Here is a 6,000-nt window from a genome sequence, read left to right on the forward strand (position 1 = left end):
AACAGCAGGTGGTCTGTTCTCTGAATACAGCTCCTGGTGGCTCACACACTACTAATTGGTACTAATGGGCATTAGTACCAATTAGTAGATTATGCAAAATAGCCATTTTTGAGCAATCATCTTTGTGTCTAAATGCACCTTTAGTATTTGGACAACTTACAAACCAATTTGCATGGAGATCTCCTCCTCTATGGTCATTAGCTGTTTGCCAAGGTATCATTCTATCTGTGTAAAAGCAAATTAACAACTGTCAATCTTACACTTCAATGACTTTTCTGAGCGATTATCTGAATGCTATTTGCTCCATGTAAAGGTACCTTAGGCTGGTGACAAAACCTAGGAAAATAAAAGTGGACTCATTTGACCTGGAGGTAGGCTACATGCACACGAGCATGAATCTTGCACAAGTTTTGTGCGTTGCGAGACGCACATAACACGTGTAAATATGAACTCCATTCATTTGAATAAAGTCACTTTTTTTCCCCCTCACAGCAATGCTTCAAGGTTAAAAATCGCTGCATGTCCTATTTTGTTGCGTTTCTCATAACGCATCGCCTATTGTTTTCAATGGGACAGTTAAACACATTGCATGTCATGCAAAAGGCACACGAGTGCGATGTGATGTTTCCCATTGAAATCGATCAGAAACACTTACCGATCCTCTGACGTGCGTGAAACAAGCACTGGAGGATTGGAATTTCAGAGAAGAGATTCAAGGCACCTTTGCATGAAAAACACCTCACATCCGTGGGTAAAATGCATCTCGATAAGCGTGCTATTGGGCCGGGTTTCTCGGCCCAATATCGCGCTTAAGTGGACCCACTGATTGTGACTAACAACTATATGTGATCAACAAACTACATTTTTGAAAAGGGGAAAAATTTACTTGACTCCAGCGCAATCTGTATTTAGACCGACATATAAAACGCTGATCTAAGTGCACCAAAGTTTTTTAAAGACACACTCACAATGGATGGCATGTGTCTGGCCAGTCCGTGCATCAGAATGTGAAATCTATACCAGCTACGAGCTGGCATCAATTTCCACTATAATGACCGCTAAATTATAGTAAAACTATTGGACTGTGGACGACCACACCCTCTTTTGCTAAGCTTCACCCACTTTTAGAAAAGTGGCAAGCAGGGTGGAAAAGGTCAAAGAGTCACAATTTGTTGCACAAGTATGACTTTTGTTAAAGCTTGCTACTTTTTGTCAGTAATTACGGTAAGTACATGCTCCCTCCATTCCAGGGTGCACCTTACTATAAAAAGTTTAACAAATAATACATTCACACTTATAAAAATATATTTAACCGCCAACCAAAAAGATCAAAGAAATGTCTGCTTTCTAATAAACTGAAAAACTTTTCTTCATAAAGTATCTACCTCCAGCACCAATTTCATATACTAAACATTTTAACCCTTTCCAATCCACTGTCTGACGTCTAAAGACCTTCTGATTGAAGGCTGTACAGCTCCGATATTGAAAGACGTCCGACAGGGTATTTTTACTGTAGATTTCTGGCCGCTCTGTTATTGGGGACCTCTCCAGCATGTCACATACCACACTACTGGCTCTAGCCAGCAGATGGCGCCATTGTATAATGGCAGAAAGATAAAGCCCCCTAGGGAACCCTGAATCCAAAATTGGATTGCAAAGGGTTAATATAATTTTGTATTTCAGCTTGTACTAGTAGAAGTATATTCATTCACCCTATAGTATTTTATACAATATCGTACTCACATTCTAATACAGCACAAGATGTAATAAGCAGTCTGTAATATCTAGTAAGTCCATACACAGTGATGATTTCTTTTTACATGGGCCAATGATTCGGAATGAAATTCGTTTACCAAATCACCGCCTAAATATGATGGCGATCACTGATAAAAGGGAAGATGCTTGTTCATTTGCTGATTAAAATCTTTCATGCCAGCTTAAAAAAGATCAATGTCCGGCAGCCCAACCACCATGTAAACAGGGAGATGTGCTGCTGAATAATGGGAATGAATGCGATCCTCTGCTGGGGGTGAATAACAGTAACGAGTGCCAATCAACTTGGTCTTTGTCAGTTGGTGTTCGTTATAGTGGGTCAAATCTCACCCTTAGGCTGCATTCACATGAACGTATATCGGCTCGGTTTTCACGCCGAGCCGATATACGTCGTTCTCCTCTGCAGGGGGGGAGGATGGAAGAGCCAGGAGCAGGAACTGAGCTCCCGCCCCCTCTCTGCCTCCTCTCCGCCCCTCTGCACTATTTGCAATGGGGAGAGGCGAGATAGGGACGGGACTAAATCTCGGAACTTAGTCCCGCCCCCGTCCCACCTCCTTTCACTGCAAATAGTGCAGAGAGGCAGAGAGGGGGCGGGAGCTCAGTTCCTGCTTCTGGCTCTTCCATCCAGCCCCCCCCCCCCCCCCCCGCAGATGGGGACGACGTATATCGGGTCGGCGTGAAAACCGAGCCGATATACGTTCGTGGGAATGCAGCCTTAACCAAAGAAGCTTCACAACAGGTCCTCCAGAGCCTCTTAGATAGTCATATTACTTCTTACCACTTAATTGACTTTAAAAGGGGTTGTTAGGCCACTTAACTGTTTAAAAATTTTTTGCTGATAATAGTAAAAATACTTGCCTTACCAACCCTCCGTCTGTCGTTCATAGGTTCCCCGTAGGTCTCTGTACTTTCTGGTCCCTGTCAACAGGGACATATAACAGCTGCAGGCAATCACTGGCCACGGTGATCACATGTCTTTGTCAACACAGACTAGGATAGCCAGGGATTGCTTGGAATGGGATGAGTAGGCGGGTCAACAGAGTTTTGCTGTTAATTTTAAAGCATTTGGGTTTTTTTATGTTATGTGTATCAGACAACCCCTTTAAATATGACAGAAGCAACGCACAGTGACAGAGAATGAGGTGGAATAATAGTGCATCCAACCCAAAGGACTAAGGGACCAGCTACTTCATCACGATCTTCAACATGACAAAAACTGCAATACTGTGCCGATCTATGCCGTATACTATGCATTAATGTTTCTCTCCATTTAGTTGCATGTGGATGAATAGTGGCTCAAACTTTTTTCTTTTTTGGCGGTGTTTGGTGAAATGTGTTTCGGAGTTCACATCATTCTTCATCAATGCCAAAAAAAATCCTCTCCTCCCCCACACATGGGTTAGAACTTCCATTTAGTGTACAAGTTAAGACCTAGAGCTTTATCCACATGAGTGTATACAATTTCAGTGCATAAAAATGGACCAATTTTAATGCACAAGTCCGTGTGACATCAGTATGCATTGCGTGTGTTTGTTTTTTACATTTGTGTGATCTGTTTTTTTCTTTTTGGACAGAAACAGCAGCAGGCCTAATTTTTTTTTTACTATTTAGGAGCGTTTTCCCCAAATAAGTCAATTTATAATGTTTTCTCACCTTATGATAGTATAAATCCCTTTGCCATTGTTTACATGCCTACAAGGTAATATTTAGGCAAAGTGAGTGATTTCTCGTTGTAGAACAATTTTATTTAATGCTGTCTGAGCAGAAGAAGTCATGTCTGCAGACTGAAGCTTTTAGATTTTTCTCTTTTTTTACACTTGCTTGTGACATGACTTATTTAGGAAAAACGCTCCTCAATTCCTTAGTAATGATTAGTCCTTCATGTGTGCTCTGTTTTATTTTATTTTTTGTGCACCCATTGACTTAAATGGCTTAATGTCATCAGAAAAGTTATAAGACATGCAAACTTACATTTTTTTTGCAGGATGTTTAAAAAAAAAAACGCATGTGGGTATAGTCCAATTGGCTATATTGGGTCTGTGTGCAGTCTGTTGTAAATATGGACAGCACATGGACTTGAAAATAGCCTATGTGAATAAGCACTAATATTGGTTCGGTATTAGTGTATCTTGACGCCACCAGCAATAGCTGGTGGAGGCAAGATTGACAGGGGGTGACGCCTCCTGTAGCTGATTGGCTGCTCTGCTTCTTAGGCACAAGGTGCAGGAAGAGCACTAAACTAAGGAAGGAAAGGCATAGAGCATACGCCGGGGCTGTAGCCAGATCTACAAACAGCTTCACCCGGCGGCTGTGCATCACAAAGCTCACAGCGGGCGGGCGTCCGCCAGGGAGATCACAGCCCACGACCGTCCGCAAGGGAGATCACAGCCAGCGGGGGGGCGCGGAACTCTTGGCTGCTTAAAGGGGTTGTCTCGCGGCGAAAGCGAAAAAATTTTTTTTCCACTTACCCCTGCATTCTGCCCTGTTAAAAAGAAAGCATAGGTTAGTTTTTAAAAAGCACATTGCACTTACCTGCATCAGCGTTCTGCAGCTTCTTCTATTCTTCTTTTAAAGATGGTGCCGCTGGTCTTCTCCCACGGTGGACCGCGGGTCTTCTCCCATGGTGCACCGTGGATTTTCTTCTCCTTCCTTGCGTTCCATTGCCGATTCCAGCCTCCTGATTGGCTGGAATCGGCACACGTGACGGGGCGGAGCTACGATGACGACGCGGTGAGCAGCTGTCCGGCACGAGCGGCCCCATTCACCAGGCAGAAGACCGCACAGCGCAAGCGCGTCTAAAAAAGCAAGAAGCCAGCGAAATTAGACGGAGCCATGGAGACGGGGATGCCAGCAATGGAGCAGGTAAGTGAATAACTTCTGTATGGCTCATAATTAATGCACGATGTACATTACAAAGTGCATTAATATGGCCATACAGAAGTGTATAACCCCACTTGCTTTCGCGAGACAACCCCTTTAAGTGTAGTGTGTAGTGCACGGCTTCTTAAAGGGGTTGTCCCGCGCCGAAATGGTTTTTTTTTTTTTCAATAGCCCCCCCGTTCGGCGCGAGACAAACCCGATGCAGGGGTTTAAAAAAAAAAACCGGATAGTACTTACCCGAATCCCTGCGCTCCGGTGACTTCTTACTTACCTTGCGAAGATGGCCACCGGGATCTTCACCCACGGTGGACCGCAGGTCTTCTCCCATGGTGCACCGTGGGCTCTGTGCGTTCCATTGCCGATTCCAGCCTCCTGATTGGCTGGAATCAGCACACGTGACGGGGCGGAGCTACGAGGAGCAGCTCTCCAGCACGAGCGGCCCCATTCAGAAGGGAGAAGACCGGACTGCACAAGCGCGTCTAATCGGGAGATTAGACGCTGAAATTAGACGGCACCATGGAAACGAGGACGCTAGCAACGGAGCAGGTAAGTGAATAACTTCTGTTTGGCTCATATTTAATGCACGATATATATTACAAAGTGCATTAATATGGCCATACAGAAGTGTATACCCCCACTTGCTTTCGCGGGACAACTCCTTTAAGGCAATCCGTAGTCACGTGGTGCCGAAGAGCCAATCAGGTGGCTCTAATCAGCAGCGCTAGTAACCTATTCAGAATGTGTATATATGCGCCCGGGATGGAGCTCACAGCCGGCGTCCACAACGCATTCCACAATCGACCGACACAACGGAGCTGACAGCTGCCGGCAGATACAGGCGGCGCCAGGACCCACCTCACATTACAACTAACCATCCGGCTAAGGCAGCAGAGAAGCCAGTCATGAATGGAAGGGCCGGCGGTTGAGAGCTGCATGCAGGCAGCCGCCGCAGGCTCTCTGCTTCAAGACGGGCGATCCACCCCCACACGGCTGCAAAACTTTCTGCTGGCCACGCATCTGCTGCTCCGCCAGCCAGACAGCCGGGTCGCGGCCCCCTCACTGCAGCGCCCCGCCAGCCGCATCATCTGCTTTCCCTGCCGGCCGCTCCCACGCATATGTGCTGCTCCACCGACGGGACAAGCGTCCGCCCGCCGATTCCTGTCTTCTACGTCCTGGCTGTCATCCAGGCTGCAGCATTAGTGGCCTTTCAGAACCTACAGGCAAGCAACCAATCACTGACAGGGGGAGTCACCCCCTGTCAATCTTGACTCCCTCAGAACTTCCTGGTGGCATCAAGATACACGAATCCCTATAGGTTCTAGGGTATAAATATCCACTGACAATGTG

This window comes from Eleutherodactylus coqui, chromosome 6 (genome assembly GCF_035609145.1).
Source record: "Eleutherodactylus coqui strain aEleCoq1 chromosome 6, aEleCoq1.hap1, whole genome shotgun sequence".
NCBI lineage: Eukaryota > Metazoa > Chordata > Amphibia > Anura > Eleutherodactylidae > Eleutherodactylus > Eleutherodactylus coqui.